The following is a 14088-nucleotide window of genomic DNA, read 5'->3' as shown; positions in this document are numbered from 1 at the left end:
GTGGCCAGATCCTTACAGCTCGTGATAACAGTCCCTGAAGCCGGCCGGGGTGGCCAAGCGGTTCTAGGCGCTACAGTCTGGAACCGCTTGACCGCCCCGGTAGCAGGTTCGAATCCTGCCTCGGGCATGGATGTGTGTGATGTCCTTAGGTTACTTTGGTTTAAGTAGTTCTAAGTTCTAGGGGACTGATGACCTCAGATGTTAAGTCCCATAGTGCTCAGAGCCATTTGAATCATTTGAACAGTCCCTAAAGAATTAAAGATCGTCACTTGTTGGATTGACACACAATCTACGTCCAACTTACATCTTAGAGGTAGTTTTGATATTATCATCCTCTTTGGTGTCTTACATGAGATTTCCACGTTATATTGCTCAGCTGTTTTATTCAATTGGTGAACATAACGTAAACAAAACTGACTTTTCTTCTGCTGTACTAGAAGATATTGGAGTTAACGTAACTCGTCCACCTGCTGAAGTTGACATCACAGTTGCGCTCTACCAAAACTACGGTAGGGTAATTTTGGTAGAGTACATAAATAGCGTAGTAAATGGCAGGGTTACCGGTAGTACTGGTAGCGAGGAAAACATAAATGAATTTGTAAGAAAGAAACTGGGTCCGATGACTTCTCTTTGTTTGTATGGATGGTTGTTTTGCACATAAAGAGAACCGCACATCATTCAGTGTAAGGCGACAGTGTATGCAATAGAAATTGCGTTTTATAGCGCTAGTCATAAATCTGTTTTGTTTCCTTTTTTGGTTGTTATTACAACGTCTCCTTGCTTCACGCTACAAAACAACAGTCTTCGAATAAAACTTGAACATTGACAATTTAGATTTTGCTACCAATACTTTTTATGTTTAAGTAAGAGAGGAAGATAACTGTGTAGGACAAAAGTGTTTCGTAGTTTTCATGGTCCTTCATATTTCCTCAGTTTCTAGAGGGTTAACCACTTCCAGTTTCTAGGGGAACCTAGTAAGACACTGATCGCGTATGTAAACAAAGCGAGCAAAACTTGGTAAAGCCTGTTAGGTATGCAACACACGTAACATACAAGCCACACACGTCCGATCTTAACTGAGCAAGGCTACTAGGAAAACAGCCGTAGTTTATCCATATTTACAATAGTCTAAGGCAGCATAAGGTAGTTTTACAACTCTAGTCGACAGTAAGCAGATGGAAACACAAGAAAAATGCACACTGGTCATTCAGTAAACCCTCTTCATTTGAAGGTTTGCCTAAGTACAAGCAGGGGCATATATGGCATGAGGCAACTGGGGCATTGAGCGGCCACTGACACCCGAAAGAAAGAAACATAAAAAAGAAACAAGTATAAGTTAAATTTTAAAAATGAGAAAAATCGATCACCCAAATGAAGTCTTTCCAGATACTGAAATAATTCAAGTTGGTTTTGGGAATCATTATGATGTGAAGATGTGAGAATTATTTAGTCAGCCTTTGCAAGCATAACACACAGATTTAAATATCACAGAAATGTTACGTGCAGTAGTATATGAAATAGTTTAAATTTATCGTTACGTTCAATGAAGATCCTGTTGGTAGACAATATTGAAAGCTAAGTTTAGTAGCGACCAGAAACATGTGAATATCAGTCGGAAGTGACACACGGTCCTCTGACTTCTATTGAAACGGCTACCCCCGCTAACCACTGCTCCGAGAGACTCCTCAAAGTGAACGAGTAATACTTGTTGCGTCAGATCAGGCAGCAGACAACGACGCAAGGTGCCATGAAGAGACGATACGCACTGCTACGAATTACTTATCACGCAAATGAAACACAGCATTAACAAGTCGAGTGCTGCGCGCACAAGGATGGACCAGGCCATGCACGCATCTCTTGGCGTGAGGCTGTGCTCTGTACGCCGGCGACTTCGTGGCAGTTAACGTGTCAAACAGTGACGGCTGTACTATCAGGCTTACTGGGCACATTGTCATTTGAGAGTTAAAACTTGCAGCGAGCAGAATCAACGTTTTCGCAGCTCGAATTTACGCCAGTTCTACTTTTTCAGGACTATGAAGTCGATAAGCCAAGAAAATCTGGTACACTGTACAGGGATTGAGAATACAGTGACACAAAGATGAAAATAAGTCATCTTGTGTAATTATATGTACGCCTAAACAATTTAAAATCACATTTTATTCCTTTTATATGGCAGCGATGATTTCAAAGGCACACTGATTTTCCAATAAAAATACTGAGTAATGTTTGAAATTCGTGTATCACAGTTAGAAATTCTTCTAAAAATGTATTACCCCTTATGGTACGTGCATGAAAAACGTGTGTTTCAAGATAATTAGGCAAATTGTCGAACAATGATCATACGAGTGACTACAGATGTTACTTGGCACTAAACTTGCGCTCTTGCGCTCTACCAAAGCTACGGTTCGGTAGTTTTGGTGCAGTACATAAATGACGCAGTAAATAGTGAGATTGCCGTTAGTATTGGTAGCATCGGTAAGGAAAGAAACGTAAATGAAAGTGTGAGAGAGGGACTGGGAGCCAGCGACTTCTCTTTGTTTTTTTTGTTTCTTCGGTTGTTTGGTTTGCACGTAATTAGAACAACAAATCATTCTTCGTTAGTCCACTGTGTATTTTGTAGCCTTGCAGCACATAAATTAAATTTTAAAAGTAATAAAAATTAGTTGATCGCATAACTTCTGCACTATTACATAACCAATGTAATTACTCTGGATGCAAGTACAGTTTAAATTCACAAGCCTGAAAAATCTACGTAGTTATTATTGTTATATTGTACTCAACAGAAAGTTCTTCATCGTGATTAAAGGTAAGAATTCTCTGTCATTACAGAAAAACGCAAAAGTTGTCTATGAATAACAGAAACATGTTCTGTATAAGCTCGCCACAGTATCGAAGAGATGTTTGACTTCTTTTTTTAGAGAATTGTATATTCTAATGGTATACGCTAAATCTGTATTGTGAATTTTTTATTTTTTCTACAATATCCCTGTGTTTCACGTTACAATTCAACAATTATCGAATAAAACCTTAATTAATAATTCACAATTTCAGTTCTGCTATAAATACTGTTTATTTTTGTGTAAGAGATAGTAGGATAACTGTCTACAACGAAGATCTTCCGTATGTTGTGTGTCCCTTCATATATCCTCATTTGGTCCTTCAGTTTCTGTAGGGATCTAGGAGGACACTGATGGCATGTGTAAACAAAGCGGTCGATATTAGGTAAAGCAACACGCCTACGATCTTATCTGCTCCAGGCTGCTAGAAAAACTACCGTAGTAGCCTATATTAGTTTTACGACCCTACTTGACACAAGAACTTCGTAGGAGAATGTATGACGCATTCACGGTATATAAGGAAACTAGAGATGAAATAGAAACTTCTTTGAGTAAATTTAACGACTTACACAAAAATATACTCTTCGCCACAAAACACCAGAAAAACAACACAAAGAGGCTGCATTCAGACCCTTCTTAAACAGAGCACAGAAATTCCCATTTGTTGGTGTCGACTATGAGACAGAAATAAACTCAGTCACATATATTAAACATAACAATGGCTATCTTGAACACGAAATAGATTCACTTTCTCAACACGTGCCGAGAATTAATAGCATCACCCATAACATACGAAAACCCTAGTATATAACAATACCATATTTAGGACTCACTTTAGATGAAATAGCCAAGCTGTTTAAACACACAGATATCAGCACCACCTTTGCCACGAATAGCAACTTAGGGAAGAAACTGCTTCGTGTCATCTCACAACCAACAAAGAAACTGAGCGATCCACAACACAAAGCTACATGCAGTCATTGCAGCAAATACTACACTGGCCCTGCGGCCCTGACAGTTTAAACCAGTTTTGAGGAACACATTGACTATTTTACACTTGATAAAGTTAACAAGTCAGCTACAGAGAAGCATATAGACGAAACAGGACACTGTGGTACAATCGATAATGATCTTAAAGTCTTGCGTAGTTAAAAAAGAGCCAGAAAATGGACATTTGGAGAAAATGGAAATTTGCATCCATCGCCAAAAGAGGGAAAACCCCAAATGAAATGAAGTAGTTTCTTCACCAAATTCATTTCAGTAGTCTTCAAATAGAACATACACAAAAATGAAGATTGTAATTATATGAAAAAATTGGGTTGTTTTGAAAATTAGTCTAATACAAAAACAATATGTTTTTGTATCTACCCAGACATGTTTCGGCACCTACGTGTCATCTTCTGTGGGTCAAATTTTTGTTTCTGTAAAATACAATATCAAATTTATAATAATTTATCTATTGTAAGCCTAAGAATTACAATACGTGCATTTTGCTTTGTTTTATTTAGACGCTTACCTTAAAATTACATCGCTAGATGAACTCCATAATGCAGTTGTTTGTGGTATCATGTTTCGTTAGCATGAGAAGCTTGTGAACAATCGCTAACATTTTTAAAAGAGCCATAGAAAAGAAGCGACCTGAACACATCGTAAGAAGACAGCCACTTCTCAAGAACAAAGTGAATGATTATTTAAATTTTTTCATGTGAACACCCCCCCCCCCCCCTCCCCGCCAGCTTACAAAGAGACATAGCTTTTCATTAGATTAACGTTCTCTTTTCGCGCAGTACGACCACAGCACATGCCAATGCTATACAAATAAACTTTAATATTTAGTTTGATGATGAGGTTAACCTCGAAACATGTTGTTAGTTAAATAATTTAAGTAATCAACAAATTCTGTGACTGGCGTTTGAAAAACCTTTTCATACAATTCGTACATTTCCGATTTTCCTATAATTACAAGATTTATAAAATTCATTCTTCTCCAATACATACTGCGTAAGACAAACGTTGATAAACAGTCTGGATGACTGGTTTTCAAAATCAAATTGCCATGAACACAAATGCACTGCCGAGGATCTCCATACTCATGAAATATACATGCCTATGAAAATTTATGTTACGCGCGCAGAGAGGTGCAATCGATTTGACGTCTGTGTTTTGGGTGCCGCTGAGTCGCACAACTCAGATGTTTGGTTATGACTTACCTCACTGCATTTCACTGTCCTCTGAAGATTGTGCTGGCCGGGGACGGACAAATACATGTTGCTCGCCTCGTTGCAAGCTAATGCTATGGAACAACGTGGACCGCTGCACAGACATCTGTGTTACTGAGAACTGCGTCGCGTCGCGATGATGATGAGACGATAATCATCGCAAGGGCAAGGAGATTGTGCAGCGTAAATAGATTGGGGTGACCAGGACAATGCCCCCGAGAATAAAGCACCTCTTTAATTTAAAAAGAAAAATAGGAAAATGGGAAAAAATTAAAATGGGAAGGAAAAGTGAAAAATTTAGTACAAACTTCCAGTCCTCTCAACAAGGGAAACTCCGTGGCACGACTGAGAATCCCAGGCGGGTCTCCCGGATGGGAATGAGCCGCGCTGACCAAGCATCTATGGAGCCGGACGAACTGGGATACGAACATCAGTTAATTGGATATGTACAACGAAGGGACTAGATGATAGCAAGTGTTTAGTCGAAGGATATGACAGAGCGTCCGTCATGTATGGCGTATGCAATGATATGTAAAGAGAATCAAGTCATAATTTAAATTTAGTCTGCACTCCCACCGTAAGGTGCGTGGCGGAGGGTACCCTGTACCATTACCAATCATTTCCTTCCCTGTTGCACTCGCAAACAGCGCAAGAGACAAACGACTATCTACTCGCCTCCTATGAGCACTAATTTCTCATATCTTATCTTCGTGATCCTTATGCGGAAAGTGTGTTGGCAGCAGTGAAATCGTTCTGTTGTCAGCTTCAAAAACCGATTCTCTAAATATTATAAATAGTGTTTCCCGAAAAGAACGTCGCCTTCCGTTCAAGGATTCCATGTGAGTTCCCAAAGCATCTCTGCAGTACTTGCATGTTCGAACCTGCCGGTAACAAACCTACGAGAATGCCTCTCATTTGCTTCGATGTCTCCCTTTATTTGGACCAGGTGCGGATCCCAAACATCGAGCAGTACTCAAGAATAGGTCGCACTGGTGTCCTGTATGCGGTCTGCCATACCACACTTTCCCAAAATTCTCCCAATAAACCGAAGTAGGCCATCCGTCTTACCTACCGCAATCCTCACACGCTCGTCCCACTTCGTGGCGCTCTGTAATGTAACGCTCAGATGTTTAAACGACGTCGCAGTGTCAATGAGAACACTACTAACGTTGTATCCTAACATTATGGTTGTATTTCTCCCACTCGTTCGCATTAACTTACATTCTTCTACATTTAGAGCCAGCTGCCATTCTTCACACCAACTAGAAATGTTGTCTGAGTCATCTTCTATCCTCCTACAGTCACTCAACTTCGACATCTTACCGTACACCACAGCATCATCAGCAAACAACCGCAGATTGCTCCCCACCTTGTCCGACAGATCATTTATGTATACAGAAAATAATATCCGATCTGTTCAAAATGGTTCAAATGGCTCTGAGAACTATGGGACTTGGCTTCTGAGGTCATCAGTCCCCTAGAACTTAGAACTACTTAAACCTAACTAACCTAAGGACATGACACACATCCATGCCCGAGCCAGGATTCGAACCTGCGGCCGTAGCGGTCGCGCGGTTCCAGGCTGTAGCGCCTAGAACCACTCGGCCACTCAGGCCGGCTATAGCCGATCTGTCACACTTTCCTGGAGCACTGCTGGCGATACCATTGTCGCTGATCAACACTCACTGTCGAGGACAACACATTGCATTCTACTATTTAAGAATTCTTCGAGCCACTCACATCTCTGGGAGCCTATTCCAAATCCTCATAGCTGCACCTTCCGGAGGTCTAGAAATATGGAATCTGCCTGATGCCCTTATATAGTTTTTTCGCAGATACCAGGTAATATTGGTCTTTTCATATGATGTAGCATTAATAAAATGACATTAAAATACTGCCAAGAAAGTTATTTCAAAAAGTGATGGAAGTTTGATTAGAGATAAATGCTGATGAGTCAAGATTCATGAGAGAAGAAGAAAATTACAAGTCGCCAAAGCGAAAGGCCAAGCAGTTTGATAACCATGTGTTTGAAGAGGCTCAAAATTTCAGATGTTTTGGGGGCTGTAGTAAACAAGAGAAATGATGAGAAAAAAGAAATAGAAGCGAGGATCTAAGCGGCATTCAGAGGGTCATATGCACTCATCAAATTACTGTCGTTCAGAATCTTTCAAGAAGAACCAAAAAGAGGACATATAAAACTATAATCAGACCAGTATTACTATATGGGGCAAAATATGGAGAATAGGTAAGTACACAGAGAGAAAGGAAATGTTTTTGAAGATAAAATTCTGTGGAACATGTTTTCAGCAATTTGTCAGGGAGGAGAATGGCGAAGAAGAAAGAACTGGGTACCTAGGGAGATATATAATGAACCAATGAACCAGATGTTGACGTGGAAGCCAAGACAATGAGATGGAGAGGAGGGATCAAGCTTGAGACAAGTGTCAGAGAAGAACTCTGTAAGATGAAGACCTGTAGGCAGACCAGAAACAGGAAGGAGAGACCAGAAAACCAAGGATCTTCAGATACTTAGGGCAAGGGAAGAGGATGCAAATAACTGAACGCTGTAGAGGAGGTCAAAAACTGAGTGCAGTTAGTGGAGCATGGAGAATGAGAGTAAATATATCTTGGATTGTGTTCACTATTTGTAATATGTGCTATGATTCATGGACGAATACCAGTTTCATGTGTAGATGAATCGTGGACAAATCGTTAAGTTTATATTTCGCTTTCCTAAAGTAATTATTTCACTTTACGACTCATGTGTTTGAAGAGGCTCAAAATTTCAGATGTTTTGGGGGCTGTAGTAAACAAGAGAAATGATGAGAAAAAAGAAATAGAAGCGAGGATCTAAGCGGCATTCAGAGGGTCATATGCACTCATCAAATTACTGTCGTTCAGAATCTTTCAAGAAGAACCAAAAAGAGGACATATAAAACTATAATCAGACCAGTATTACTATATGGGGACAAAAGCAAGCGGAGTGCATTCAGCCATTATGAGAGCTATTGAGGAGCTACTTGACTGACAAGTAGTGACACCAGTCACGAAAACTGACAACAGTCTGGAGAGCAGTGTGCTGTTTTTAATTTTTTTATTTACTCGTCAAGTTCCGTAGGACCAAATTGAGGAGCAAATCTCCAAAGTCATGGAACGTGTCAGTACATGAAATTACAACACAAACGTAATAACAGATAAAAATAAATGTTCATGAACCTTAAAAAAGTAAGTCCATAAGTTAAGTAAACGCTGTCAGCAATAAAATAAAAATCAGCTTAATTTTCCAAGAACTCCTCAACAGCTTAGAAGGAGCGACCCATGAGGAAACCCTTCGGTTTCGATTTGAAAGCGCGTGGATTACTGCTACGATTTTTGAATTCTAGTGGCAGCTTATTGAAAATGGATGCAGGAGTGTACTGCACAACTTTTTGCACAAGAGTTAAGGATGTCCGATCCAAATGCAGGTTTGATTTCTGCCGTGTATTAACCGAGTGAAAACTGCTTATTCTCGGGAATAAACTAATACTGGTAACAAGAAACGACAATAAGGAGTATACATACTGAGAGGCCAATGTCAAAATACCCAGACTCGTGAACAGAGGTCGACAAGAGGTTCGTGAACTAACAGCACTTATTGCCCGAACCGCCCTTTTCTGAGCCAAAAATATCCTTTTAGAATGAGAAGAGTTACCCCAAAATATAATACCACACGACAATAGCGAATGAAAATAAGCAAAGTAGACTAATTTTCATGTCGAACGATCACTCACTTGTGATACCGTACGAATAGTAAAAATGGCAGTATTAAGTCTTTGAACAAGATCCTGATCGTGGGCTTTCCACGACAGCTTACTATCTATCTGAACATCTAGAAATTTGAACTGCTCAGTTTCACTAATCATATGCCCATTCTGTGACGTTAAAACGTCAGGTTTTGTTGAGTTGTGTGTTAGAAACTGTAAAAGCCGAGTCTTACTGATTAAGCGTTAGTTTATTTTCTACAAGCCATGAACTGAGGTCATGTACTGCAATATTTGAAACCAAGAAAATGTTGCGCACAACATCCTTTACTACCAAGCTAGTGTCATCAGCAAACAGAAATATTTTGGGGTTTCCCGACATACTAGAGGGCATATCACTTATATAAATAAGGAACAGGAGTGGCCCCAACACTGATCCCTGGGGCACCCCCCTACTTGACAGTACCCCACTCAGACCCCACTTCGTATCTGGATTCGGTGACGCCTAAGGGCGCCTGAGCATGACACAGCGGTCGGTCGTTACCGTTGGGTCTTCAAGGCCATGTAGTGTCGTACACATCTTAGTAATGAATAAAATTACAAAAAGTGCAATCATGCTGATTAATTTCTCCTTGGTAGCTAATGAACATTTGGTTGGCACACTTTTTATTTTGCTTCTGGGGTGATCATGATAAACGGGTCATTATTTTTAACAGGCGACCATGTACAACTCGTAAAAATTGTTGAAAAATCATGTTTGTTACACAATCAGTTCCAGTCATAAACAGACAATCTTCAGGTGTACCATGACATCATAATCAGGTTGTGACAACTCATAACACTGCCGAGCATCATTTTACAAACCAATACCTCCCCTCAACTGTAAAGCAGGAGCATTGAATGGAGACTTTGGTTTGTAACATGAAAACCATCGAGAACAGATAGTTAGGAATCCCACTCATGATGGAAATATATAGTATTTAATGGCAGCAAGTAGGTTTGAGGACGTCCACAACAACATTAATCTTTAACCAAGCATTGAGTGACTTGCAAGTTAATTAAATTCTATACACAGAAAATTCCCAAAAGGAGACTACGATAATGAGATAAAGTTTAACCAATAATGGATATCAATTTTTTTAACACAAAAGAAAATACCACCAGATACAGCCCTTCGTGAGACACTTTCAAAATAGGTGCGGGCAAATTCAAGTAGCAGAAGGGGAGCCCACTGGACCCAGACCAGAGGCGGCTAGACCCAGAACCCACAGCAAGCAGGCGAGCTGGACAGGGTGCCGCACACAGTAAACACACAAATCTTTTATAAAATCCTTTACAGATCCAAATCAGGGCCGCACGACTAGATTCGGGTAATGTGGCCGAGTCCAGTTCCCACACTACAAGCCAGGTTCGGTCTTGCAAACGTGTCAAACACATCACAACCTCTGCGTCGTGTCCCGGCCTGCTCAGCCACGCTCGCCTCCGATTCTCACGCGCCGCGCGGCTCTCCAGCTGTCCCCTTTCTGGCCCCCACGCCCGTTGCGGCCAAAAGCCACGTCAAACGGCCGAGCGCAAAGATCACACCATGCCGACCCGATCGATCAATCGATACGAGCCGGCACGGCTCACAATTCTTGGAAAAAAGCACAGGTCACACACGTCTACAAAATGATAGGAGAAGTGACACACAAAACTACCACCGAATTTTCTTTGGCAGCGATTTGTTGCAGAAAATAGTTCAGATGGCTCTGAGCACTATGGGACTTAACTGCTGAGGTCATCAGTCCCCTAGAACTACTTAAACCTAACTAACCTAAGGACATCACAGACATCCATGCCCGAGGCAGGATTCGAACCTGCGACTGTAGAGGTCGCGCGGTTGCAGACTGTAGCGCATTTGTTACAGAATTTTAGAAAATGTTCTAGTCTCAAACATAATGAGGTACCTGGAACAGAATGACCTACTCCGTGCCAACCATCATAGATTTCGAAAATACAGATCGTGCGAAACTCAAACAATCACTTTTCTCAGGTGACACACTGAAAACTTTGGATCAAGGGAAACAGGTAGACGCAGTATTTATTGGTGCCCGAAAAGCATTTGACAAAGTGCCACATCTATGTTTATTGTCAAAAGTACGCTCGTATGAGGTATGTGACTGGAGTGAGGACTTTTTGGTATGCAGGAGCTTGTCGTCTCGGTGGAGAGTCATCTTCACGTGTAGAAGTAACTTCGGCGTGCCCCAGGGAAGTGTGTTGAGACCCTTGCCGTTAATATTTTATATTAATGATCCCGCAGATAATATTGGTAGTAACCAAAAAAATGGTTCAAATGGCTCTGAGCACTATGCGTCTTAACTTCTCAGGTCATCAGTCGCCTAGAAGTTAGAACTAATTAAACCTAACTAACCTAAGGACATCACACACATCCATGCCCGAGGCAGGATTCGAATCTGCGACAGTAGCGGTCTCGTGGCTCCAGACTGTAGCGCGTAGAACCGCACGGCCACTCCGGCCGGCTAGTAGTTGTCTGTCTGTAATGAAGTATTGTCTGAAAGAAAATGCATAAATATTCAGTCGATGTTGATAAGATTTCAAAGTGGTGCAAATATTGGCAACTTGCTTTAAATGTGCAGAAATGTAGAACTGTACTCTTCACAAAACGAAAAAACGTGGTATTCTGTTACTATGATACCGATGAGTCACAGTCCCATTTTGTAGGAATATGAAATGGAATGATCACATAAGCTCAGTTGTGGGTAGAGCAGGTGGTAGTCTTCCGCTTATTGGTAGAATACTGGGAGAATGCAATCAGCCTGCAAAGGAAATTGCTTACAAATCTTTCGTCATTGTTCAAGTGTTTGGGACTCGTCACAAATAAGAGTAACAGGGGAGATTGAACATCTACAGCGAAAGGAAGCACGAATGGTGACAGGTTTGTGTGACCCATGGGAAAGGGTGACAGAGACGGTGAAAGAACTGTACTGGTAGACCCTTGAACATGGACGTAAACTATCCCGGAGAAGACTACTTACAAAGTTTGAAGAACTGGCTTTACAAGATGACTCTAGAAATATGTTACAACCCCTTACGTATCGCTTGCATAGGGATCGTGAGCACATGATCAGAACAATTACAGCAAGAACAGAGACATTCAAACAATCATTCCACCCGCGCCCATACGTTAATGGGACGGGAGGAAACCCTAATAACTGGTACAATGGGACGTACCCTCTCCGACGCACTTCACGGTGGTTTGCAGAGTACAGATGTAGGTTAAATTTCCTTTTCCTCTATGGTCACCAATTTTGAAGTCCTCAGACTAACGGTTTCGCCGGCTGATGTGGCCGAGCGGTTCTAGGCGCTTCAGTCTGGAACCGCGCGACCGCTACGCTCGCAGGTTCGAATCCTGCCTCGGGCATGGATGCGTGTCATGTCCTCAGATTTGTTAGGTTTAAGTAGTTCTAAGTTCTAGGGGACTGATGACGTCAGCTGTGAAGTCCCATAGTGCTGAGAGCCATTTGAACCATTTTTGAACTAATGGTTTCGGTCAGCAATGACCATCTTCAGATCCGCAGCGAAATATAGGAAAAAGACAAATACAACTAGCAGATTGTATACAGCTTAAAGCAATAAAATAGACCATCATGAAACCTATTGCTGACATACACGTGCTTTAAATATGATGAGGTATACCTGTTTTGTAAAAACATGTCCTAGTATACTGGAGCCGCAGTGGCATTGTTAACTGCTAAACACAAAATCAGCGCCAGCTGCGCCAGAGTCATCTTGTCAGCAGCATTACTGTATCCCCCCTTTGTTATTTTATATTGTACAATTATCACTGAAGAATACGGGTACGGTTGCAGTAGCGATGTCTGGCGAACTTACAATGCACTCTTTGTGTGGCTACTGTACAGTTTGTTTTGAACAGTAGTGCTGCTAACAAGATGAGTCTGGTGTAGGTCAGTAATACAATTCATCATAGTCTATTTTATTGTTTTAAGCTGTACACAATCCGGAAGTTGTATTTGTGTTTCTCCCATATTTCACTGCGGGTCTGAAGATGGTCGTTGCTGACCGAAACCGGTAGTCTGAGGACTTGAAAATTTGTGACCATAGACGTGATGTAAAGGAAATGTACTCTATTTTCGGGTCACTTCAATTCGCGACCATGACGCAGCTTGTAAAAGATAGATGTAGATGCTCGATAGTAGTTATGGATTGCCACAAACTGGTTACTATGCCACAGTACACGAAATTGATTTATTCAGCTGTGTGTAGCCACGATTTTTCGCCAATAAATGTGACACCCTGTACACGGGCTCTCTGCGGAGAGCCGGCCTGCAGAGTGCAGACCTGTATTTTCGAGGCCCGTTCTGGCGAGCCGCGACTTGCAGCCTGCCGGTGGTTCGGACTGTGGAGTCCGCGGCCAGTGCAAGGTGTCCGGCTGGGCCCGCGCTGTGCATAACGGCCGCCGCCGCCGGCGATTGTCCCACGGTGCGGGAGCGAGCGGCCACAATGGGCCGGCCCGGCCCCTCGAGGAGGGGCGGCTGTGCTTTGTGGGCTGCGCTCCCCGCGGTCGCCCTCGGCCTGCAGGTATACACCGTAGCGCCAGAGCGCGGAGCCCGGCTCAACGCCCGGCAACCGCCGCCGTCGCGTCCGCCCCTTGCCCTCCGGTCCCACACTTTTCCCTGTCCCGAGATCCATGTTTTTCTCCTGAGAATTGGGATACCTCCAATGCTTACTAGCTTCCCTGGCATAGTTCTTCGACGGCCCATTAACAGGTCGTGAAACATTCTGCAACCTGATATTCGCCACACTTGCATTACTCGCCGTTTTCATCTACACTGCCTGACTAAAATAGTGAAGCACCCAAAACGGCCGGAGCAAACGAGATGAAACTTCGAGGGTTGAGAGCGTATATGATGTTATTTTAGTGGTTATAGAAACGCGTGACATTTGCGAAGAACTTAGCAGTATTACTACTGTTTTATATTAAGAAAAGTTATTAAAAAATCCGGGAGTATGTGTATCATATCTGAAATCAGCAACTCTGATAATAAAATTAAAACAATTTGGAATATTATTAAAAGAGAAACAGGTCAACCAAGAGCAGAGGAAGGCAGTATTACCATCAAATTGAATGAAAACTTTACGAACAAAAAGTCAGAAGTTGAAAATATTTTTAATAATCATTTTCTAAATGTTGTGGATATAGTAGGATCCAGGTGTTCATTAGAAGATGCTAGGCTGTTAATGGAAGAGGCCATACCTATGCAATTTGATACA

Source organism: Schistocerca americana, chromosome 7 (genome assembly GCF_021461395.2).
Source record: "Schistocerca americana isolate TAMUIC-IGC-003095 chromosome 7, iqSchAmer2.1, whole genome shotgun sequence".
NCBI lineage: Eukaryota > Metazoa > Arthropoda > Insecta > Orthoptera > Acrididae > Schistocerca > Schistocerca americana.
Note: the sequence above shows the minus strand (reverse complement) of the source record.